This window comes from Hyaena hyaena, unplaced genomic scaffold (genome assembly GCF_003009895.1).
Source record: "Hyaena hyaena isolate Hyena2069 unplaced genomic scaffold, ASM300989v1 scaffold_170, whole genome shotgun sequence".
Lineage (NCBI taxonomy): Eukaryota > Metazoa > Chordata > Mammalia > Carnivora > Hyaenidae > Hyaena > Hyaena hyaena.
The window spans coordinates 2,344,359-2,371,746 of record NW_024080802.1 but is presented as its reverse complement, the minus strand read 5'-3'; the positions used below and the strand labels follow the sequence as shown (position 1 = coordinate 2,371,746).

At 35.2% G+C, this 27,388-nt stretch overlaps 1 long non-coding RNA gene across 1 annotated transcript in view; it reads left to right on the top strand.

Moving 5' to 3' along the window:
* LOC120237081 overlaps positions 1 to 26,872 on the top strand; it is a 104,233-nt gene extending 77,361 nt beyond the window's left edge. Inside the window, exon 3 of the long non-coding RNA XR_005529849.1 lies at positions 26,571 to 26,872. This is a non-coding gene — a long non-coding RNA (uncharacterized LOC120237081). The remainder of the gene's footprint in view (positions 1 to 26,570) is intronic.
* Positions 26,873 to 27,388: the final 516 nt, after the last annotated feature.

Below are 27,388 nucleotides of genomic sequence, written 5' to 3'. Positions count from 1 at the left end.
AAGAAACACAGGTGGTAACCCAGACTTGTAATTGGTGTATGACATGGGGACAGGGCAGTCTTATAGGGCTGAACCCTTAATGTGTGGGATCTGATGGTATCTCTGAATAGACAGTGTTAGAATTTAATTAAATTGTAGGACACTCAACTTGTGTCAGAGCACTGCTTGTTGGTGTAAGGAACTCCTCCCCAACACACAGTGGAAACTGCAATCAGAATATCCACTTATATACTTACAGAAAATTTTCAGTGATCAAGTGATATATATTTATCTTATATAAAAATCATTTATGTATTTTGATTTGGAATGGAACATATAACAACATGCCTGATCAAAAGTAATAGAATTTCTCTTTTCATTTAATGGCTTTTACTTAGCATCAAGGTTTTAAAGAACAAATGAAAGTTAAGTAGGAGTTAATTGTATTCTCCTTGCCTTCAGGATAAACTGTAAACTCTTTAAGGTAGTTTGAAAGGTTTGTGACCTAACTAACCCCTGCCCCATCTGATACATTTCACACTTCACCTGCAAGCCACAGGAAGCTACAAACCCATGCACCAACCCACGAACTGCATCTCTTTCAAGTACTGGAGTGGGCAGAACTAAGGCAGCCTGATTAAATGAGGTCTCATATATGATAAAGGATTCAGGGAAGAAAATAAAATGATATTAAATACATGTACTACTGGAAAGAGAAATTTTAGAAAACATTCTCTTCTAGAAGGAGCTGAATTAACAGCTATTCTTCTGAACTATTTTGTTCAACCCTTCTTGAAAAATCATGGTGCTATTGTGATTTAATGAAGCAGAATATTTTACACGTTTTGTTATACTGACTACCTCCATTTAAAGTTTGCAAATCAAGTTCATTAGTTTCAAATTAAAGTGGGCAACTCATAAATGTCAATTTTATAGACCTGTTTCATTCATCCTATGTTTTGCTGGTTACAAAACTCTTCTTAGCTCCCATGTATTTTTTTATTTCACCAATATTGGGGTACTTTAGTCTTTAAGGCATTTGAATGAGTGCAGTAGCTAAAGATTTTCTCAAAGGATCTTTTTAGGTGAAAGGCTATTAATCAACAAGGCTTTAATGAGAGCATTTCTAGGGCTGCTTTGTAAAGAATGAATTCTAGGGTGAAAGAATGCAAGCAGAGAGATTAGTGTGGCGGTTATTAGAATGAACCAAATGAGAAATGGTAGTAGCTTGCCTAGGGTGATGGCAAGGAAATGGAGAGAAGTAGGACAAATATGAAGATTTTAAATGAGGAATCTTACCCTTGAGACAACATACATGAATTGGATAATACTATGCTAAGTGAAATGAACCAGACGGAGAAAGACCAACAGTGCATGAAAATTCTTATATAAGAAATCTATAATGGTCAAACTCACAGAAGTAGAGAGTAGAATTGTAGTTGCTAAGGGCCAAGAAAAAAAGGGAAATGGGTACATATTAGGCAAAGTGTACAAAGCTTTACTTATGCAAGATGAGTAAGTTCAACTGTTTAACACAGTACCTATAGTGAATAATATATATTATATACTTCAAATTTGCTAAGAATGCAGATCTTATGTTAAGTGTTGTATAAGAAAGAAAGAAAGAAAGAAAGAAAGGAAAAAAGAAAGGAAGAAAGAAAGGAAGGAAGGAAGGAAGGAAGGAAGGAAGGAAGGAAGGAAGGAAGGAAGAGATTGGACTTGGAAGTGATGGATTTATTCATGGCATAGGTTGTGGTGATGGTTTCATATATATATATATATATATATACATACATACATATACTTATCTCTCAACTCATCATGTTGTATATATTAAATATGTACAACTTTTTGTATGTCAATCATACCTCAATAAAGTAGTTTTAAAAAAAGAATGAACAACTAAAATGTTTAAGAGTAGAAAAAGAATGGGTTGGTGGGGAAAGTAAGGAATTGAGAAATTTGTCTTAAACATATTGAATTTAACTTGCCTATTATATATCTGTGTGGAGATCTTAATCAGTTTGGGGTCAGAAGATGTAAATTTGAAAGTTGAGCTAAGATTCCAAGGTCAAGAGTGTAGACAGAGAGCCTAGAGGCTTTCCTATTCAAACCAGCACAGGAATTAAACTGAATAGAAATGTAACCCTTGGTGGACCAAATACCAAAAGAAAATGCTATAAAATGGGATTCTATCCCAGCCTTCCTCCTCTTAAAATTGTTATTAAGAATTTGTATCCCACTGCACATCTTTTTAGTAGAATGGGTCTTCAATAAATAAATGTAAATCATCTGTTACAGGATGTGTGCATTCCTGCCTTGCCAAATGGGAAGTTAAACAATCTTTTCTGGCCCACATATGCGATATGACTGTGCATTCTAGGAGCGACCTTAAATAATATGTCAACCTAAACTTATTACCAAGCTTAATATCATTTTTATCAAACCAAGGGTGTTTGGCATATTTTGCATACAGAAAGATGTATTCTTAATTAATTAATCAATAATTCTAAATAAATCTCATTTTATACAAAATCCATTTAGTTGTCTTGCCTTATATGTAGCAGCTAATTCAAGTTTGTAGAACTACTGAAGTTCTCTCCTCAAAACAAAATGTTCTAGAAAAAGCACCTTAGAAGTCTTTAGATAGTAGACATATCCTCTCAGACCAAATATCTCTTAATATTCTAGGGGCCAGAACTCTTTTAGAGGATTTGCACCAACATTTCTTAGGGACTTTGTTTTTAAATATTCTTATCCAGGCCACACTCTTGGAGATTCAAATTTGGTTGGTATGTGAAGAGAGTCTTCTGAAAAAATTCCCTAAGTGATTTTGCTGTGGACCCCTAGGTAAGAACTACAGCTTAATGGGAAGGAGCTCTGGGGCTTCACGCATTTGAGATTCAGATAGGAGGCTTTTTTACTCTCCTTGGTCAACTTACCTACCTGCAACCTACCTGGAAGGTCACCTTTCAATTTACTTAAGAACAGAGTCTTGTTCTAATTTAGTTTCATAAGAAACTAGATGACTTGGCCAAACACACACCAAGCATTTTATCTAAAGTAGATGGATGTCCTTTATTTATTTATTTTTAATTTTTAAAAAAATTTTTAAATTTATTTCTGAGAGAGAGAGAGACAGCGTGAGCAGGGTAGGATCAGAGAGAGAGGGAGATACTGAATCTGCAGCAGCCTCCAGGCTCTGAGCTATCTGTTAGCATAGAGCTCGATGCGGGGCTCGAACCCACGAACCATGGGATCATGACCTGAGTTGAAGTTGGATGCTTAACCAACTGAGCCACCCAAATGCCCCAGTGGATGTCCTTTAACAAGCAATTAAGAATACCTGCATTTTTAGGTACATATGATGACTTCTATCTCAAGCTGTTACTCTATTTCAAGTAAAATCTGACTAAAATTTATTAGTGAATAAATACCAAACAGGACTGTACTGTTTAAGTGATATTCTTACCAATCAGGGTAAGCCTTTCTTCTTAAATTATCAGAAAGCCAAATTATTGGACTGTATCGCTTTTGATTACTCATGTTCCCCGTGAAACAGAGAATGCCTTCAAAGTGTGCAAATTTTAAATTCTGAGTCAAACTTTATGAAGGTTTATAAAAGAGATATCTTCATCTAATAAAAACTACTATTGTGGACAGTGTGTACATGATAAATTTCACCTCAGAGCAGAAAGCCAAGAAAAAAATGTATCCAATATAAACTGATATGCTTCATTTTATTTATAAAGAGAATTATTTAAGTGCTTTGATTTTAACTGCCAGAAACTACTGTGGTAAGTTTTACACGCCACTGTAGTAACCATCCCTAACCAGGCTTTCTGGTTGAAGCATCTTTCCACATCACTTGGCCTTTACTCCTGAATCTTTGTTGTAATGATGCCTTTTATTATAAGTATCTTTTATTATAAGTTATTTCAAATCATGTTTTGGAAATGGGTGATTTATTAATAATAAGATCTATCCTGTATTCAACTATTTTATATAATTAATATCCATTTATTTTTAGTTTTTGAGAGATCCCTTCCAATAAGTCTACTGTGAGGATTTTCGAAATTAAATAATCAAAAAAACTTCTGCTTTTCTCCTTCCATGACAAGAAGCTTTCTTTGTGGAAGATTGCATTGTGGCCAATGGTCACAAATGCTCCTGTTAGCAACTGGGAGAGAACTTGGTGACTGTCCTCCTCATCTTCCTCTTCTTCAGTGTCATCATTACTGATACTTATGTGCTTCCTATAAGCCAGGCCCTGTGCCCCAAGTTTTGCATCCAAGCACTCAGCCAATCATCATGAGGTTGAAGCCAGTCCTAATAATGTCCCTTTTTATTTTTATTATTTTAGTAAATTTATTAATTTATTTTAGGGAAGGAACCCAAAACTTAAAAAGATTAAATATCTTACACTCAATCCATGTTTTTAAATAAATGCATGAACTTAGGGAGTCAGATATCCAATTATTAAATTAGGTCTGGCTGACCCTAAGAAAAACAGATAAGGAAATGCACCTGTTCTAGATGCAAGAATAAAGTAATACCACTACTAGAAGCTCTCTGGCTTTCTTCATCTCACTGAAAATGAGAAAAATGACCTTGTTCTCTCCCTTTTACATGGGGCAGACAGGTGAACCTAATATACTACAGGATTCCCTTTCTTTAATCTGGACTTCCAACTTTTTCTTTACTTACGTTATACATGTTTGAAATCTTTTTAAAAAACGTTTTATTTATTTTTGAGACAGAGAGAGAGACAGAGCATGAACAGGGACGGGGCAGAGAGAGAGGGAGACGCAGAATCTGAAGCAGGCTCCAGGCTCTAAGCTGTCAGCACAGAGCCCGATGCAGGGCTCGAACCCATAAACTGTGAGATCATGACCTGAGCCAAAGTCGGACACTCAACCCACTGAGCCACCCAGGTGCTCCACATGTTTGAAATCTAAGTAAACACTTGGTCAATGGAAGAGCCAGCTGACTAAAGAACCAGGAGGCAACAGCTGACTGCCCCAAGGCTCATAGAATCCAAGTGACAAGGGATCATGGCCAGTGTTCATTGGTTGATAATCTAACTGTGCTATGGTTATCAGTTCCAAGAATGTGTCTCTTACAGCAATTTTTTGTTTTTTGCTTCTGGAGAATTAGCCATTGTCTGCTTAACACAAAGCATATATTTCACTATAGGCTTGGGGATGATAAATGATAGACTGTTTCACTCACATTCTTTGACTATAGGACTCAACATTAATTAATAAATGTAAAGATTTATTGATCCAATAAGTCCTCTCTGGCCACAGTGGATGGGGCATCAGAAAAGCTGGTATGTATGTCTGTTTATTCTAATGATGTGCAACTTCAGGTAAGTTATATAAGTGTTCTCAGACTTGGCTTCTTAACTGTAGGAGAGGAGAGACTTGTGTTTGACTGACTTGAGGATCTCTCCCAACTCTGAAAACTTATGAAGTTACCAATCTCTCTAATTTATTGTATGAAGTACTCTTTAATGAGACAAAGCTTTGCTATGTATAATCTTCAGTCTGGCAGAAAATAGTTGAAAATGAACAGGCAAAAGCAAGAAAGAGATTTTAACAACAGAAGGATAAATTTAGGCATGATCTGTTTTCACATGCCTCATCCAGTCATTCATGAGCATTTTCTTTCATTATTACTCATTTCCCGAATTGACTTTAGATATGGGCATCTGATACATGGAGATGAGGTCAAAATAATCATTGATGAATTTCCTTTAAAATAAATGTAAAAATTGCTTCCCATTGTATCATACCACGAATGAGGTCATCTTTTCCAAGTTGTCAGATCCTAACATATTGCACTTATTTATCTAATTTGTAATTATAGACTGCTCCTAAACCCATAAATATTTAACAACATATTTCCTTACAGATGTTTAAGGAAAACAAACCTTTCCTTACACTAATTCCCTGGTTTGGTGAATCAGCTCTGTGCTGAGAACCCCAGCCATCCCTTGGTCCCAAGCCCAGGGAAATCTTTGTCTTAAAAACACCAAAAAAAAATTAGAACTTTAATTTACAATGGTTATGACCTACTCTTGAAAAGTGATTTTCTACCATTTTCCTTATTTTCTCAAGTTATTAACCTTTACTTCAATACACTTAGTGACAGCCATGCTTATTTTTTAAGTATTATGTTTATTTTTCTAAAGCCACTCCTGTCTGCAATTCTTTCCTTATTCCAAAAATGGCAATAAGCCAGGCCCCACTTTCTTCTAACTTAATTTTTCCAGACTTCTTAATGGCTATGTCAATTTCCTGTCATTGTTCTGCTATAGGATTTCCTTAGTTCCCTCCTAATGCCTTTGGCGGGTGCACGTTTATACTGAAATTTATAAAGGTGGGGGAAAGTCATCAACACAGTCCAGAGAAGAGACTGATTCATTATGAGGTAACTAAGCTGAAAAGCACAGTTTAACGGACTATTTTGGTAGCATGACTTGAGACTTCTAAGCTGTGCTTTTTACTCCCTGGAAATGGTTGCTTTTAAATGGCATTCCCAAGGTCAGGAAGGAAACATGACATCACTCAGGAGCAGCTGCCCCTGAGGTAGTGAAAAGGAGCTTCGAGAAGCTCCTGTTTAAAGGTGCATTAATCATGACCATTCAGTTGACTGCGGAATAAGACAAATAGGGACAAATTCAAATAAACTCAAAAGAAGAGAGTTTGAAGTTTTGTTTTCAGAATCACTGAACTATTTTTTTAATTAAAGTATATTTGACATGTGATATTGTGTAAATTTAAAAGTATACGACATATTGACTTGATTCATTCAGATATCGTAATATGATTGCCATTGTAATCTTAGCTAACTCTTTCACCACATTACATGGTTATCATTTTTTGTTTGTTTGTTTTTGGTCGTGGGAATAACTAAGATTTAGTCTCTTCAGAGGTTTGGTGTTAATACAATATTATTGTCTTTAATCATTATATTATACATCAGATTATACATTATATTATACAATAGATTCATCTATTAGTTCTAAGTTTGTACCCCTAACCAGCATCACTCTTATTCCTCCATCCCCTGACCTCTGCTGACTACCAGTTCACATTTTGTTTTTATGAGTTTGGTTTTTTAAGATTCCACATATAAATGATATTATATGGTATTTTTTTTCTCAGTCTGATTTATCTCACTTGGCTTAATGTCCTTAAGGTCCATCCATGTTGTCGCAAATGGCAGGATTTTCTTCTTTCTCGTGGCTCAATAATATTACCTTAAGTACGTATACCACATCTTCTTTATGCATTCATTCATTAATGGTTACTTAGGTTGTTTCCACACTTGGCTATTGTGAGTAATGTTGCAATAAACATGGGAGTGCATAGCTCTCTTTGAGATCCTGTTTTCATTTCCTTTGGGTAGATACCCAGAAGTGGAATTGCTGGTGCATATGGTAGTTCTAGATTCAATTTTTTTAAGAACTTCAGTGCTGTTTTCCATAGCAGCTGAACCAATTTACACAAAAGTGCACTAAGGTTGCCTTCCCTCCACATCCTCACCAACACTTAGTATCTCTTGTTTTCTTAATGATAGTCGTAACAAATGTGAGGTAAGATCTCATTGTGGTTTTGATTTGCATTTTACTGATGATTAATGATTTGATTATCTTTTCACCTACCCAGAACTAGTGAACTCCTAATCTTTGTAAAGTGCTTCCTAACTAACTTTCTTTTTCTTCTGTGAAGAAAATAAGTGTTACCATTTTCTTGTCATCTATAAGGCCAGTTTCTCCCCAGAGTCCAGTGTTGAAACATAGACATTTAGTTTGCATGATCTGTGTTTGTCACAAGTGAAATGAAGATTTGGACAGAAAAGAAAAAAAACTATTTTTAAACTATCTGGACATTGGACATAAACATTTGGAAATGTAATGTTGTGAAAGAAAAATTATTTTTACTAAGCACATAATCATAGACTTTAACCCATTCAAAAAATCCAATATTTCAACATATTTGGAAAACTATTAATTTTCCTAATTGTTAAGAGATTTATTCAATGGTAAAGCAAATGAAATTTTGGTAGTATCAGTCTCATTTATTATGACAACCTTATGGAGCCTTTTATTTTTATTTAGAAGTTAGGCTGCTTAGCATATATGTTGTCAAATTCATGAATATTATAGGTAATACACATATACACTATGCTAAGTAAAAGAAGCCGGACACAAAAGGTAAGATACTGTATGGTTCCTTTCATATGAAATATCCAGAATAGTCAAATCCATGGAGATAGAAAATGGATTAGTGCTTGGCAGAGGATGGGGGCATGAGGAATGATAAGTGATTCCATAAGTAGTAAGGGACTTTCTCCTGGAGTGAAGAAAACTTTGAAACTAGAGAGAGATAGTGGTTACACAATAGTGTGACTGTATTGAATGCCACTAAATTTTACACTTAAAAATGGTCAGTGTATGGTATGTGAATTTCTCCTCAACTAAGAAAAAACTCTAAAGAAATTCCAACATGCCAGTTCTACTGTTTAACAGTAATACAATCAGTTCAACAATAGATTCTGTGAAGGCTAAAAGAAATATATAAATCGGTCTCAAGAAATGCTTTCAGAATATTCAATCAAATGATTAGCAACCTCCGTTCTAATTTCAACTAAGCCACAAATTAGATATCTGACTTTGGGAAAAATATCAATTTCTCTGAGTCCATTTTCTTTTTCATAAAATAAATTGAGTGAATCAGATAATTTCTAATATTAAACTTCAGAATTCTGTGATTCTTTTATTCTGTCTGTACACCACTGAGAAGATCTCTTAGGGAATTTAAAAATTATTATATTTTCTGTCCTCAAATAGTTTACATTTCAGCATAAAAACCAAAAATGACAAATGTTCTATTTATATGGATGTATAATTTGAGGACAAATTTGTCTACAATCATCGAGAAATAGAAAGAGAGAGGGTCAGAGAGACATACACACAGAAAGAGAGGGAATAGATGTACATATATTTACCACTGGTTGGTTATGTCTAGATGGTGAGATTATAGCTTTTTATGTTCATCTTTATCTTCTAGCTCTTTAAGAAATAATTTGCATTATTTGTGTTGTTAAAAAACCAATAAATTTGTCTCTATATTTCATTTTTGAAATATGGCTAAACCTATAGTTACTAGGAATTTATAATGATCTGAATAACTGCTAGTAGTTTCAGGAACAATATGAAATTCTTTTTAAAAATTAACATAAAAAATCATAAACCAATTCAAATATTTGAACCTAAAGAAATAGTTTAACAAGCCAAAAATTGTAAATAGGAATATGTTCATTGCAGCGTTATTTATAACATTTCCAAAATTAAGTTACCTCAAAATCCAAAAATTGAGGAGTGGTTTAGTAAAAAAACAAAAAACAAAAAAAAACCCTAAACTCTACACATGGCTTCTTTCTTTTTTTTCAAACACACCATTGCATTCCTAGGACAACCTTAGGCTTGAAACATTTTTCCACTGACTCTGCATAATCAGCTATTTCTCATTCATCAGGACTCCGCTCAAATGGCTGCTCCTCAGAAGATATGTCTCTTTTCACCCAGTCTAATTCCTCATCAGTCTATTATGTCATCCTTTTAATTTCTTATATATTATTTTTCATAGTCTAAGATTATCCTGTTATTTGTTTTCTTCTCATTGTGTATCTCTTTCCACTGGGGTATAACTATGAGTAAAGGCACTTGCTAATGATCACCACTGTAAATTTAGGGACTAAAATAGTATCTGACACACACAGTAAAGTGGCTTATCAATATACATTTTCTTTAAAAAAAAAGAAAAAAGAATGAGAAATACGTGCATCTAAGAAAAATTTTTAAAAATTAGTAGGGAATATACAGATGAAATAATTATCTTAACTAGATGAGTTTCTGATTATTTAAAAGTGTATTGCATATTGTATTTGCTATGTTATTTTTTAAAAATTTTTTTAATGTTTTATTTATTTCTTAGAGAGAGAGAAAGAGAGATAGAGAGAGAGAGAGCGTGAGCAGGAGAGGGTCAGAGAGAGAGGGAGACACAGAATCTGAAACAGGCTCTAGGCTCTGAGCTGGTTGTCCGCACAGAGCCGGACGCGGGCCTCGAACCCACAAACCACGAGATCATGACCTGAGCCGAAGTCGGACGCTTAACCAATTGAGGCACCCAGGAGCACCTGCTATGTTATTTTTATAATACCTCTTCTTTTTAATTAAAACTGTAAAAGGGTTTGCTTAATGCTAATTGTTGGAGCCTTGGTTCACTATCATTATACACCCAATTCAAATTGAGACTGGAGAAAAAATAACCTTCTTGAAATAATTTCAAAATTTTCTGCTGTAATCATTCCAAATTTTCAGAGATTAGAATGGTCCTGTTCTGGACTCTATTAAAATACCCTAGCAAGTCAACTTCCCTGTATTCTGATGGGATATGGTCATCACCGTTTGACATTTATGGGATTGCTTTTGTCCTTTCTTCATCAGTCTACAAAGACTTCTTTTGAAAAAATACCCTCAAACTCCGAGTTGCTGGCCACCCTGAAGACAGAATATCCAGAGGATTTCATATTCCTTGGCTGTTGTCTGGGGCGATTCTATTAATAAGTAGATCATAAAGAGGTAACCCATAGAAACATTAAAACAAACACACATGCATACAATTAGCAGAAAAGACAACTTGTCACTCAACCAAAGTACTCTGACTCTTCCTATTAAACAATTTGCTGGTGTATCTATAATTTTATGTGCACTTATCTGAATGTACCGAATCTTCTCAAAGGAAGATTCCCACTCTCTGGGAATATCCAGGGTACTGATAACACTGAGCCTTTGTATGTGCAACTTCAAAGCACTTAGCTAGCAAATTAATGATTGAGTTAAAATTCCATAATTACTTTCTTCTCTAATTGAGGCCAAAATCAGGTTATCTCTGGTTGCCCCTGAATCAATTAAGTAAATATATTCTTGGCCTCATGTTGATACTTTCAGAGAATATCCCTTTTTTGGACTCAAGAACTTCTTGGCTCACAAAAAATGTTCAGGCATGCTAATATTGACATATATATGGTAATCTATCATTGTCTTGAGAATTTATTTATTTCTCTTAATAACCTATACAGGTTATTAGTGTTGAATGAGTTTTACTAAGAAAACTATGTTTTCTTCATTTTTGTCAGTATCTACTCAAACACACACTATTTTATGAATTTTTTATTACACATTTGTTTTGATTCAAACACCTTGAAATGTTAGTCATATTTTTTTCTTGAGAAACAGTATTTTTCAGTTTGATTTAGTTCAAAGACTTAGTTTCAACATGAAGTATTTTAATCTAATGCAGTTCCAAATACTACAGTTCGAAAATTCTAGAATTCTAGTAAATATTTCTGATAAAGCCTTTTAATTCTATGAAAGGAAATATGGGGGAGGGGAGACAGTCTCACTGAACATGTTTATATTTAATCCAATTTTGCAGCACTTCTTGCTAAATCTCAGTTCAGCAAGATGTATCTTAGAATATGTAGCTATAAAGATACAGAATTGTTTTTATTGTTGAAACCTGAAATCATTTAAAAAATAAAACATGATTCACTTTTTGTACAGTGTATGGGGTATTAAGAAGTTATTTAAAATTGATCCCTGGTTTTGCTGACATATAAGCACAGACTCAGAGTTTTCTAAGGATATCACAACTAATGATACATTCAGTTATCCATCCATTGCTCAACACAAGTTAAGCATTTATAACAGGAACAGTTCTAGGTTTCTAAGATACAATGGTATCTTCACCTTCAGGAAGATTACATTTCTGAGGAAGGTGATATGTAAATGGAAACATTTCATATAGTAGGAAGGACCGTCTGAGGAAGATAAGTGCAGTGAACTATGGAGAGTACATAGAAGGACATCTAACTCAGTCCTAGCAAATCAGGAAAGTATTCCTGTTGGAAATGACATGTGAGCTGGAACTTTAGGATGAATAGGTGTGAGCCAAGGAACAAAGGACTAAGTGAGTATGTGGAGTATATGGAGTATATGGAGAAGTAACTTTTCCCGAAACTAAAAACAATTCAGTATGCATGAACATAAATTGGCTTGGGGTAATGTACATATGTTTGTTGATAGGTTGGGGTTTGAAAATTGCAAGGCTGAGTCAGGAGTTAGGTAATAAAGTTCTTTTTATTCCATGCCAAGCAATTTAGATGTTATTAAGTGGACAATAGGAAAGCAAAGTCTTAAGCTCTGGGGGGATGGAAAATGGGGACAGAGGTGGGCAACACTGTCAGGTATGAGCTTTAGAGCATTTTCCAGCTACAGAGAGGAGGCTGGATTGCAGGGAGACACAAGATATGTCAAAGCTGATAGGTGCTTAACACCACTAAGGTTAGTTTTGAGATTGCTCTTCTGTGCCCCTACACATATCTCTTGTCTGCTACACATGAGAGGCAGGAATATTTTCAGAGGATACACAACTCTGATGGGCCCATTTCCCTTACAGATCTGTCCTCTCATATAGGCCAGCTATGGCCACTGGTGCAAATAGGGCTTAAAGAGCCTAACATGTTCATCTGTACAGCCTGTAACCATTTCTTTTTCTGAAGCTACTGAAAAATGAGCACTAGTTTTTATGTTTTGAGTTGCTGTATTTTGGAGAACAAAGGCACCTTGGTTTTATTTATATTGCAAGGTTACTGGGAGATAAAAAATAAAGTTACATATTTAAACACAGCTATGTAAAAACTAAAGGGTAGTACAAAATGCAAGAGAGTATTGTTAGAGATTATACTTCTTGGAAATTAGATTTTGTGTATGTGTGTGTGTGTGTGTGTGTGTGTGTGTGTGTAGTCCAAATCAAGATAAATACAACATATAGGCCCCAAACTTTTTCTTTTCATAAAACGAAAGTATTTTGAGTCCCATTCGAAAGACAGATTCTTATAAATGCATTATATATTAGTCCCTCAAAATATCCCCTTAAGGTTGCAATTATTATTTCCATTTCCATTCTTACTGGGTTTCAATAAGCTGAACTGAGTTGTCCAGGGTGTCTTGGGTAATACTATTAATTGGAAGAGGTGGGCTAGAATTAGTTCATTCCACTCACCACAACTGAATGCTCACTCTGTGGGTGACACTGTAAAACTGTGGCAGATTCAAAGACAAGTAAGGTGTGGACCTCTGCCAGTCATCATTTTGAGTTTCCTCCCATGGGAGTAGGATTTTCCCTCTGCTTTACCCACAGTTGGCAGGGAAGTTCTAAACCCAGAGCTGCACAAAGGGCTACTACATTCCTAGATAGCTAGGGATTCATTCCATGCTGACTCATTCTACTGATTCACTGTTGATTCACTCTGTCCTAGGCTCAATGATTCCTCAACCTGCCATAGGACTCAGTACTGGGCTGACTATCCTACCTGGTAATCCCTGAAACCTACAGCTTCTTGAGAAAAAAACCCATAAACTTAATTTCTGGAATTTTTATTATGTTAGATAAAAATTTGCAATTAAAATTTTCTAGGTGAGTCTTAGGTTGCTTATCACTGATCTAGATTCTAAACTCTGAGACAGAATATAAACTTCATTTGCCTAGGATCTATTCTTCAAGAGCACACAAGTCTAGTCAAGCGTTACTTCAAATATTTATTGAATAACATGCAGTTTGATGTATAAGTATGGGAAGTATTGCTTTACATATCCTTGAAGTAAAAGGCATATTATGGTCCCATAGGGTTCCCAGGAAAAGCACTCATATGATGATAAAAGATATAACATCTTTAAAAAATTCATGCATATGATTTAAAAGTGATTGAGATACAGCTATCAGTTATAAAATAGGCTAATTTGGGGCAAAGTGGGTTTTGAAAAAAAGACATATCAATCAAAGATTGCCAAGATTTATCTCTAGCTGCAACTTAAAATTGATTTTATGAAATTAACCTACTCAGCAACAATTTAAATAGCATTTTGAATTCAGCAGTATATGTCAATAGCTTTTTCTTGAGAATCTGATACAATAGATCAAGGGTAGTTTTCCTCTAATAATCACTTGGGCTTCAGAGTCTATGAAATAAGTACCAAAAGAAAGAAAAAGAAAAAGAAACCCTCTCCAGGGTTTAAAACATAGAGTGTCTTAGGCTATGAAAGACTAAAGTTAGCAAATCACATTTTTACATCTTTCTTTGTAGTGAGAACCAAAAATGACACAAAATCTATTCTGTGGTAATAATGTATTTCAGCTTTTCCTTTATTCTCTGAAGATCCAAATATCTGTCATTCTCATATTCTCTAGAATCTCTTCACCAAGTAAAGCTAAGAGAAATGTATGTGTCCCACTTCCCACTTTATAATATTCCTCCTGTCAATCAGCTCTAACCATAGACCACAAGTGAGTTAACAGGAGTCTATGAAACAAATTGAGTCCTTCAGATAAGAATCAATGGGGGAAAATTTTGTAATGCAAGAATGTTTTTATGGTATTTATACACTTTCCTTATAAACTTCATTGGTAGGGTCTGAAGTCTGTAAAATTCTAGTCAGAACTGATCCAAAGTAGCAATGATTGCTTATAAAGTTATCTTCATGCTCAAGGCTGGTGTGTCCTCTTATGCCAAATCTATTAGATTATTTTGATGTAACACAATTTACAATTTAACCATCTTAAAAATTACTATAAGTTCCAAGTTTTATTACCACTTAAGTAATGAGGAAAAGCACCTAAATTGTTGAGTTGTTTAGAGGTCTAAAGAGTAATATGCTAAATCTAAACTGCCCTTGTAATTAACAAGCCAAGTAGAACAAAAGGAACATGAGCTATCACATTAATTTAAATATTCTACATTTTATACTTATAGGTAAGAGTCAGTGAAACTGATTTTCTAATCAGTAAAAATAGAGAAAAGTAAGTGAAAACAAAAGCTGAATTTCTGTTAAGTTCAGTAAAATTGATAAATTTTAGGCAGAATTATCAAGGAGAAAAGAGAGAATCATATGTTCTCAAAATCCAAAATGAAAAAAAGGGCATCCCTACAGATCCTATAAGTAGTAAAAGATAATAAAGGGATATCATGAACAACTATATGCTAATGAATTTCACAACTTGAAAGAAATAGACAAGTTCCTTGAAAAATGCAAACTATCAGAGTTTACTCAGGAAAAAATAGAGAACCTGAAGTGTCTTATATTTATTAAAGAAAAATAATTTATATTATACAATGGAGCACAAGACCTAAATCCAAGAACAAAGGCTATAAAACTGCCAGAAGAAAATACAAGAAAAAGTCTGTGTGACTTTTGGTTAGGAAAAAAAAAATCTTAGATAAGATATAAAAAGCACAAACTATAAAAGAAAAAAGATAATGTTTCCCCAAATTAAATATTTTCTTTTCTAAGGACATTTTTAAGAAAATGGAAGATTAGTCAGATTGGGAGGAAATGGTCAAACATAAAACTGACATGCCATATGACCCAGCAATCTCACTCATACATATTTACTTAAGAGAAATGTAAACATATGGTGACACAAAAACTTGTATGCAAATAATAGTGACAGCTTTATTTATATTGCTCCCAAAGTCAAAACAACCCAAATGTTTATTAGCTGTTAATGGGATAAACCAACTGTGGTATATCCATACTATGTAATACTGCTCAGCCATAAAATGGAATAAATTATTGATGCATGCAGTGAAATAAGTTAATTTAAATAGTCTTACTTTAAGTGAAAGAAGATAGACACAAAAGACATACACAGTAAATTCCATTTATGTAAAACTTTCAGAAAGACAAAATTAGAACACAGGTCAATGATTACAGGATCTGGTTTGGAGAGAGACAGGATTGATAGTAGCAGGCAAGTTTCTGAGTTGATGGAAATGTTCTACCTCTTCACAGGTAATTACATAGGTACATACCCTTGTCAAAATTCATCAAGTTATACCTTTTAAATTGTTGAATTTTATTTTATGTTAACTATGCCCCAAAAAAGTTGACTTTAAGAATAAATGTGCTACCTAAAAGTCCCTTAGATGGTCTACCATGAAATGTTAGGCTGATGACATTGAAAGTAATGTTGAGGTCTCCAAAAATATTGGAGAAATCATAATGGAAGTCCATAAAAATAAAAATGTGAGACAAAGGAAAATTACACAAGTAGTAAATTTCCAATTGGAAAATTAAACTGGTGGGAATTTTGTCAGTAGAACAATTATAGAGGGATGCCTGGGTAGCTCAGTTGATTAAGCGTTCAACTTTGGCTCAGGTCATGATCTCACGGCTCATGAGTTTGAGCCTCACGTGGGGTCTGTGCTGACAGGTCAGAGCCTGGAGCCTGCTTCAGATTCTGTGCTTCTCTCTCTGCCCCTCCCCCACTTAAGAATAAATAAACCTTAAAAAATTTTTAATAGAGAGAAGGGATAGAAAGATTGAAAGATATAAATGGAGAAAACAAAGAAAGGATGAGAATATGAATATAAGGGATCTCAGCATTATCACACAGTGAGGTTTGCAAAGCTGCTTCTAAAGCTTTTTTCTTGCATATCGATTATGCAAGATTCCAGAAGCAGAATATTGATTCCTTGATGTGGACAGTCCTTGTGCTTTCCTGAAACAGCAGGATGCACTTTAGAAGACACACTTCTTGCCACCAGTGCCAGAGGGGGCAAAGTGTTATAAAACAATGCTTAGTAGTTTTAGAGTTGAGTGTGAGTTTGGGGGCTGTTTCAGAATTATAGGCAGGAAATGCTCACTGAAGGGCAAGCTCCAAATTCCACCTGCCTGTGTAGAAGGATTGGAGGAATGAAATGCTTCAGTAAAAATTAAAAATGTTCAGAAATGGAAATAAGCCATTTCAAGATAGAATGTGGTGAAGGAAATGGTACAATGGAAGACATCAAAGAGTCTAAAAAGGAAAACAAGAGAATATTTTGTAAAACTATTTCAAAGGAGGTCTATATTTCCAAAATAAAAGTAATTGGTTTTGAGGATGAGCTCATCAAAAAGATCCTTAACTAGCTTCTGGAAATAGAAACCTCAAGACGAAACAGAGAAGTCATGAAGAACGTCTCACTAACCAGGCAGCCTGGGAAAGATGGTGTGAACTCTCAGGACAGAGGTGAGAGAAGAATGAGAAGGAACGTGAATGGGTAGAGCTGTAGGGTAGGAATGTTTGCAGTGGGGGAAGTGAGGGAGGCGATAACATTTAATCTCCTAATAACCACAGTAAAAGATTTTTGAAACAATTTGTCACAAATAATAGGTGGTAGTTTGAAGTGGAGGAGGGGGATGGAAGAGAGTTAGGCCATTATAGCTGTAAAGAAAGAGCCCATAAATTCAAATTCTTTACTATGGCACATAAACTTCATGATCTGTCCTGCCCAATGTTCACGGCTCTTCTTTTTCTCCCCACCTCTATGCATTGTGTTTATCTCTTCCCATAAGCCATTTTGACCTTTGCCTTGAATACGTTTCTCTCTCAAATGTCACCTTTTTGGAAAAAAAAAAATTTCGAGATGTAGTCTCACTCCCAACCAAGTTATTTTAAGTAGCTTGCCCGATAAATATCATAATATAATAAGCATCACCTCTATTGCGCATGTATTATGTTCTGAAACGGTAGCAGTTATCTTATACTTGTTATGCCTAATCCTCATAAAAACCAATAATCTTTACAATAATCTTTAAAGATAAGCAATCTGGGACACAAGGAGCTTTTGTAAGTGCCTGAGGTCACACACCTGGTAACTGTTGAGATTTGAGCCCAGATCTGTAGGGCTCTAAAGAACATTCTTTTCCCTTTCACTCGGCTCCATTTTGCACTTGTCTTACGTGGAGTAATTATTTTTTACATGTCTGTATCCCTTACCAGACTGTGAGTTCTTCCACACTGGGATATGACTACTCATTTTCATTTCTCCAACACCAAATACAGACAGTGCCTACTCAATGTTTAATAAATGTTTAATAATATATGAATGAAAGAATGAATGAAAATGTGAATGAATAACTGAGAATTTCCATGGTGAACATAAAAACAAAGCAGAGGATGTCAGTCATGTAATTTAAATATAATGATATTAAACCTTAAAAATCAAATTCAGTGTTTAACTCTTGAAAATTTAATTTTAAAATAGAACATACAAATGCATTATTTATCAAAATTCAAGACAGTTTAAACAACTTTTAATAAATATATGATGCCAGTATGACTTTTTTGACTGAAACCTTGGCGGAAAACTTCTCCTGCTGTATCTGCGACTATGTTTGAACTTTACTGTAAGTGTGTGATTGATTCTGAAGAGGATTGCTTGGCATATTGACATGATATTTCTACTTTATGAAAATTCCAATCACTTACATAGATCCAAATGACAGAAGAAAAGAAGTGAATCACTGGGGCAATAAATCTGCAATTTGGGAAAATATATCAACATGATTTATCCCTATGAACTAGCCTAATTCTTCTATGTGGAAAGAGGCTAGGCTTTTTCAAATAAGCAGCAAACAATAGTATGTAATAGGTTGTATTATTGTTTATAATATCTACCTCCCCTCTCCCTATTTTCCCTCCTTCAACCCATTGCTCTCCTCTTTGTAGTTATTGTATATTTTCTTGCCTTTTTGACATCATGTTTAGCCATTAGACTTGCTCTGGCCAGTGGCCTGTTGGAAGATACAGATGTTTGCCACATCTGAGAAGAAGTAGAAGCAGATATCACTCATCTCCACCAGCTTTCTGGCTCCTCTCTCATTGCTATGAAAATGCATGTCCCATAAAGGGACTGAAATAAGAAGACACATGGAGCTGAGCCAAACAAAGCCATAGCATCTTCAGTTGACCCAGAAATACTGACCATGTATCTTAAGCAGGGAATACATGTTTTTGTGAACCTCTGAGATTTGGGGGATGTTTGTTACAGCAGCAAAGCTAACTAATAGATAAGAATTTAATGGAAATGGAAAAACCATATTGTCATATTGGTTACAAAAGTGGGAAGAATAGCCTTCTCCCCAGGGTTGCATAGAATTTTACCCTTGGGTCCCAAAGAAGGACTGCCTGTACCCAAAATCTCAAAAAAAACCCAAACAAACCCACAAAGCCCTTCTATCAGGACTTTATGCCAATTCAAAGAGACACTGGCTTTCAGCTCCTTTCTTGTTCTTAAATAACAAAGCTCAATGAACAAAACCAAAACAAATAACCATAAACCTCCTTCTTCACCACTTGCCAGAAAATACCAAAGCATATCAATTTATGTAAGAAGAAAATAGAAGTGGTCACCAGCCCACTAGTCCTACAAATAGCCAAATTCTGAAAACCATCCAGATACAATAGGACATCCTGCTCTATCCTTTTTTTTTTTTTTTAATAGATGAAGAAACTGAATTCAGAGTAATAACCATAAGTTTCCAAGGTCACTGCTTTAGGCTGAATTGTGTTACGCTGAAATTCATCTGTTGTAGCCTTAACCTTGGGTACCTCAGAATGTGATTGTATAGAGATAGGGCATTTAAAGAGATGATTATGCTGAAGTTAGGCTGTTAGGATAGGCCCTAATCCAATCTGACTGGTATCCTTTAAGAGAATTTAGACACACAAAGAGATACCTGAGAAAAACAGATGAAGACACAGAAAGAAGGCAACCATCTACAAGCCAAGGAGAGAGGCCTCAGAAGAAATCAAAGCCACTGACTGACACCTTATTCTTGGACCTCTAGCTTCCAAAACTGTGAGAAAATAAATTTCTGTTAATTTTTTTAATAGTTTTTGTTTATTTTTGAAACAAAGAAAGACAGAGCATGAGCAGGGGAGAGGCAGAGAGAGAGGGAGACACAGAATCTGAAACAGGCTCCAGGCTCTGAGCTGCCTACACAAAACCTGATGTGGGGCTCAAACTCACAAACCGCGAGATCATGACCTGAGTTGAAGTCAGACGCTTAACCAACTGAGCCACCCACGTGCCCAAAATTTCTGTTGTTTTAGCCACTCAGTCTGTAGTATTTTGTTATGCCAGCCCTAGTAAATTAATACAATCACAGAGTTAATAAGAAGCTGAGTACATTTCAAATTTGATCTGGAAAACTCCAAACTTTTGCTCCTTGCACACTGTTAATTTTCTGCCTTCTCCTAACCACCATTAATTTATTACTTGTGTATGCCTATAGACATATAGGAGTCAACTAATAATAATAGGTAAATCACCCCTAATTGAGCTTTTACTACATGTTTCTGTGTGAAGAGCTTTGCATGCAAACAGGCTGGATCACATTCTTGGAAGCAAGTAATCTATGTTAAGAGAGGCCAGCTGTGTTTCCAAGTCCTACTCACCAATCCAGACTCAGTTAAACTCCCCTTCTTTTCAGAAAGATTCATACTCTACTCTAATGTAGATTATCTTTGAAGATTTCCTATGGAGTCTTTGTTTACTTCTATGATGATTCTTATGAAATTTTTAAATTGTTTCTGTTTATCCCCATACTGGATACTAATTTCTGATAGCAAAGACTGTTTTCATTTCTTTATTATCATGACTTTGCATAGTATTTGGCACATCCCAAGCACTATGTTTTTTGTTTTTCTTGAACTGAGGATTTATGTTCATTTATTACCATTTCTTACCGAAGAAAACTGACTTGATAATAGAAGATCTAACTGACTTCAAATAATTCTTTATGACATGTATCATCTTAAAATAAGCAAAAATCTTTTATTTGCTTGAAAGAAACAGGTCCACCTTAATGGGTCCCAAACTTTTTAAGCAATTTGGGGGAAAGATTTTGCAGAATACCAAACATTATAAGTCAGATAACAATGACCTTATTTTTATCATCTTTGCTGCCTATGTGGATTTTTGTTACACCATTTTTTAAATTTTTGTTTTAAAACATATCATCAATACTCTTAGTTGGGAAGAAAGGAATAGGAATGGTAGATTTTTTAAAAAAAATTTTCAATGGCCAAGGCAGCTTAACACATAGTTATCCTACTATGATAAAATGAGAAAAATTTGATGAATGAATGATTGGAGGTAAATATCAGATATTCCTTGCTTCTCCTTAGGTACCATAATTCTCTCTAATAATCACCTCATTTCTTTACTTTTCTTCACAGATCTTTTTAAGTAAATTACCACCTTCACTGTTCCCACATAACTACCTCCAATTTAGTGTTTTCTCCACTCCAGAAAGACTTCCAATCGTAACTATGGCACTAGCATCTTTCATCCAGACCACCAAAAACTCCATGTTTTCCAATGTTCACCCAATCCAATTAATAACTCTTATCTTTTTTAACTTTCAATGACTTTTCATACAGTTTACCAATCTGCCTTTCTTGGAACACCTCCTCTCATAGGCTTCTATAATAGCCTTGTCCCTTCTGCTTGCAGGTAATAGGGACATAACTCAAACCAACTTGTTTAAACACAGAAGGAATTTATTGGCTCTTTTATCCAAGAAGTTAAAGGAATAATCCTAGTTTAAGGCACCATTGGATCTAGAAGTTCAAACAATATTATCAGAAATCTGTTTATTTTCCTCTATCTCTCACCTTACATTTCCTCCGTTATCTTGCTTGTTAAGCAAGTTCACCTCACATGGCAACAAAAGAAGTCTATTGGCAGTTCTACACCTGTGTCAATCATCCTTCTCATTACCAGTCTTAATTGGGGGGAGAGGGGTCCACATGCTTCTTTCCTGTGAATATTAACACAAGTTATGGGAAAACTTCAACTAAGTAAGCCTGGTGCCATTTCCAACCGAAAATTGATGAGGATGGGCAAATGTGTTAGGTGAGAATCAACTCCACTGAGCTGCATGGATTGAGATGCAGGGGAAAATGATCAAATTGGGGGGAAAAATGTTCCATAGCTTCTATAACATCTCTACTTTTATTTTTATCTTTTCTTATTTCACTCTTTCTCTTATTTTTCTTCATATGTTTCTGCCTGTTCTTTCTCAATCTCCTTTGTTGGCTTTACCTTCAGTGTCCAACTCTAAGCTTTGTTGTGAGTCCTCTTTTTTTCTCTATTCATCCTCTCTTCCTAGCTATTGATCAAAATTCTTCTAGATCTGAAAGTTAAATTTATTTGTGAAGCTGATGACTCTTCAAATTTATGTCTCTAGAAGCAATCTCTTCTCTGGGCAACAAATACAGGCTTCTAACTGTTTACCTGAAATTTCCACATATTTATCTATATGCATCTTAAAATGGTACACTTGTATTTTTTCCCCATAAAACTTATTATTTTCACCAGTCTTCAACATCTCGTTAAATGCCACCGGCATCCATCAGCTGTTCAGTCTAAAACTGTAGGAAACACCCATGTCTTCTATCTTTCCATCAATTCTCATATCCAATTCATCAGGAAATCACACCATGCATAGATCTAAAATGTATCTGGATCCATTCATCTCTAAGCCAACCAAATTTCTCACTTAGACAATAGCAGTAGCCTACTAAATTAAACTTTCTTCTTGCTTCTGACTCCTCCTCCTCTGTAAGCCAGTTTTCTACTGAGAAGTTTGAGTGAACTTTTTGGAATCCCTTACCATATCTCATTAAACTTTCCATCTCCTTCACTATACCAGAGCCATGGTGGTCTCCTTTCTGTTCTTCCAGTAGGCTAAGTCATTTTCTTCCTCAAAATATTTGCAATTTCTGTCCCCTGGCTGGAATGTTCTTCCCCTGGCTCTTTGATTATTTCAGTTCTTAGCTTAAATAGCCTCTCTGTAGAGGGACCTCCTTTTACCACTTTGTCTAATTTACTTTCTTCTTAATTCTCTTAATTCATCACTCTCTGGAAAGATTATAAGCTCCATGAGCATATTGACCTTGTCTATTTTGTAAATCATTAAGTTGCCAGAGCCTAGGACACTGCTTAGGCTTTCAGAATCTATTTGAATAAAGATCTGCACTCATTTCCTTCATGGAATTTATTACAGTTTCTTTCTTGCTAACTTTTTTGTTGTTATTCAATGACTATCTTCTCCACCAGAATGTAATCTTCATTAAGACTATGTACAGTACTTGCTGTGTCTTCAATCCTTTGTACTTTGCAGGCACTAACTGAATCAATGCTTATTAGTGATTGTTTCCTGAACTTAAGCAGAGACCATCATTAATAAAGCATTTATCTTGACCCTCCCCCAAAAAGAAGAAATTATACTAATTATTATTTGAAAGGACTACCTATGTCTTGGCCAATATTTTCCATTTTGAAATAGTGATTAGAAGTGTTAGTCATAAGTAGAAACTGGTTAGGTACAAATTCTGTAAAAGGGCATACAGGGCCTTTGTAACCACATTCTTGCCTTCTTAGTCTCTACACTCCTACAGACTCCCTATATATTCCAGAAATACCAGTCTGTCATTATTCCTGTATCTCTCCATCTCAATGCCATTTTGAATTTTGTTCTTTCCATTCTTGTAGTGTCATTCCTCTCCTTTCCTTACCTAATGAATTCCTATTTACCTTAAGCATATAAGTTCATTCTCTGGAAACTCTCCTGCAATTTTTTGTTCTTACTTTCCTTGTATTCACAATATTTTTACATATTCTTTTTTTTAATTTTGACGTTTATTTATTATTGAGGGACAGAGAGAGACAGAGCATGAGAGGGGAAGGGCAGAGAGAGAGGGAGACACAGAATCTGAAGCAGGCTCCAGGCTCTGAGCTGTCGGCACAGAGTCCGACGCAGAGCTCAAACTCACAAACCATGAGATCATGACCTGAGCCGAGGTCGGACAGTTAACTGGCTGAGCCACCCAGGTACCCCTATTTTTACGTATTCTTATGATAACACTTATTAAATTGTATTTATGTACACATACATATACATGAATTTGTGTGTGTATCTGTGTGTATATATCTTGTCCTTTAATTTCTGTTATCTTTCTCACCTCTGAGAACATCAATAACTACTGTGTCACTGGCATGTAGCTGTTACCAACAAATGTAGATGAAAACAGAATTAATGCAGCTGTCAAATCTTATCCAAACTGGGACAGTGATATTTATTGTACTCAACCATTGGAAGAGGCAAAAATAGCATCAGTTTATATTTTTATGTCATTTCTAATTTTACATCCAAACACTTCCACAGCAATTCTTTCATTTAAACCTCATAACATCTATAATAATAAATCATTACCATATTATATTGAAGCAAAGACAGACTAAGTCATTGATCTACAGTCAATTACAACTAATAATTGGCATTAAAGAAAAATACTTTTGTCTCTGAACTCTGAGCTACATACTCTTCGAACTGCACTGAGCATTCATTTTCAACCTTGGTTTAGGACAGAATTGTTAGCATTTGTACTGCTATTACAGTGCTACTAAAAATTACAACTGGTTGCCAAACAGGAAAAATAAAATTAATTTTGAATAGTAACCAAAGAAACAAGCAGCCTTTTTTCTTATTAACTTAGTACTAAAGCAATACTTTTTGAAGACAGTGTGATAAAGTATCTCTTTTTTTTATTGGTAGCAATAAAAATTGATTTAAAAATATCCTTTAGAAAGGAATTGACTATATTTTGTAAGAACCTTAAACTATTTAAACATCCCCATAAATCCACTTCTCGGAATATATATAATGAAAATAAGAGGAGACGTAGTTTTATGTACAACTTTTATCGTAGATAATATAGCATTGTTTATAACAGTAGTAGAAATTGAAACAATCTAAGTATACAACAAGGAATGACTAAGTGATTTGAAAGTGAGGGAATGTTATGATGGCAAAATTACATTTACAAATCAATTTTAGTAACAAGAAAAATCCTTATAATATTAATTTCAATATGATATAGAAATGTTTTTATAATCTCATACTTGTAGAAATACTCATAGAAATAAAATTTAAAATAGATTAAAAATGCAAGTAACATTTTTTGTTGTTGGGGCAAAGGCGATTTTAAGCTATTTATTTGTGTAATAGAAAAAGGAAAGTAAAAAACAGTTTTAACCTTTTTCAATATATCATAAGCTCAAAAACACCACAGCAGCATACCCACTACAGCTGACAAGGTTTGATGATAAAGAAAATTTTAACCTCCCTATTGTCTAAGAAATTTGATTGCTTATTGAAACATGGTCATTTCCATGGGAGAAAGAAGGGTCAGATCATGGAACTAGCAGGGAAAGTCAGGGTTGTTACCGAGACATAGGAGGCATGAGACCATGGAAAAACAGATAAGAAAGTGACTGTCAAGCTGCAGAATAAAACAAGCACCGATTTCCCCAAGTACATTGGATGATATTCACAACAAAATTGTCCACCTGGATTATACAGAATCCTGTACCTTTTCTCCTATCACATTTATGCCTTCTCCAATTTTTATTGGTGTTCATATTAAACCTCCTATATTTTCTATCTAGTGACCAAGTAACTTCTCAGTGCCTAAAATGGTTAGTGCTTATCACACAGTAAGCTCTTGAGAGTTTACGGAATTGAATTAGAGAAGCACTCCAGTAGGGTTTCAAAGCAAGGGAGACTGAGGATGACATCAGATTTTTAGGAAGGTGGATGTGGTAGTGATACACAAAACAGTTCAAGTTCTGAGAAGCTGAATTTAGGAAACGTAGATGAATCGTGGCTACAGTATTTAAGGTACAAAGAGTCCTTTCAGGATGGGCTATAGGACTAAACTCAGGCAAAAGTGATAACCAACAAATTTAGCAACATGTGCAACATGGATATAGACCAGCAAGAAGGGAAGCTGGCTGAGCGGGAGTCCTGGAGGGTCCCTGATGGAGGGTTAGGTGTGAACTCGGAAACTGCTGAATCATGCAAGGTTGTTGGGGGGCCCAAGAGAAAGGATAGAGTGATGAGGTGGAAGTGAGTATTTAGGGGCTTCAGGGCAGGGTAGAGGGAAATATTTCAACATTTCAAAGTCAGTACAGCCATTCAAGTGCACACCACCTGAGGTGTGCCTTGGATAGAAAGGAAAATTATAAGGAGCATTTGGGAAGAATTATTTAAAAGGACTTAGAAAACAGTGATGTGAAAAACAGAAATATTAAAGAAGTTTCTAGCATATATTGGGGAAAATACTGTTCCTTTTAACAAAAAGGAGGAACGGAGCCAGTATTGATAGTAAAAGTGGGATCGTTCTAGATGTGTTTAAGTTTGAAATGATAGTAGGACATCGAAGTGGGACTAATCAAAGGAGGAGATATATGGCTTAAAGGGGGGACTAGCATTTGAGCATGCTAAAATGGAGAATTACTTCCACCTGCAGGTGCTAACTGGGGAAGCTGAGGGAGGGGAACCTACTGGGGTCTGCAAAAAGAGGAAGAAGAGAGATCTTAGCAGATAGCAACAGGGAATGCTCAAGTTAGGGGCATTTGAAGAGTTGTTTTCTTGTTTTTCTGACTTTTCCATATATTCTGCAATAGTCTTGGCATTGCTTTTATAAATAGGAGAAATATTTACTTTTAAATCTGATTTTATTTTCACCATAAAAATTATCTAAAGCAGTATAACCTCAAAGTGTGATCTAAATCACAGTGCTAGCTAATTCAAATTATTATTATTATTATTTTGATTCCAGGCCTAATGAATCAGCATCTCATTGGATGGCACCAAGGAATCTGAATTTTCAACAAACTTCCCAATAGATTCTTATGCACACTGAAGAACCAATGACCCAGAGCACAGCCACACAGCATCTAGGTATGCTTCCTTATCTCTCTCGGCATTGATGCTAATCAGTCTGCATTGCTCCCATCTGGCCCTTGGGGCCTGGCTCAGCTTCACTGAGCACAGAGCTTTCTTGAACTCCCAAATTCTTTTTAGAATACCTGTGGTGTTCCTGCCGGAGAGAGATTACTCAGTAAACCATCTTGGTTAATGTGTTCCAGGTAGACTTAGATAAATCAATTGGCCCATTAAAATCTTTTGCCCTCTTTAAGGGATAGAATTTTAAGTTATTCTCTCTTTTTTAAAATGTTCATTTATTTATTTTTGAGAGAGAGAGAGAGGGAGGGAAAGGGAGACACAGAATCCAAAGCAAGCTCCAGGCTCTGAGCTGTCAGCACAGAGCCTGACACAAGGCTGGAACCCACAAACAATGAGATCATGACCTGAGCCTAAGTCAGAGGCTGAACTGACTGAGCCACCCAGGCGTCCCTTGAATTTAAAGTTATTCTCTTGACCTGTTATCCTTTGTCTTAAGTCTCATTTTGGTACCAACTGAATCCTCTGCTCTTTGAATTATCTGTTAATACTGATTAAAAGAAGTGCCAAAACAAGCCTGGCATACAGAAACATGCATCATTGCAAATAATGAAATGACCTTGCAGTGGATCAGGTCTGCCTGCCTTTGAAGAAAATAATGAACAATCAGTGTTTAATGACCTCATTTACACA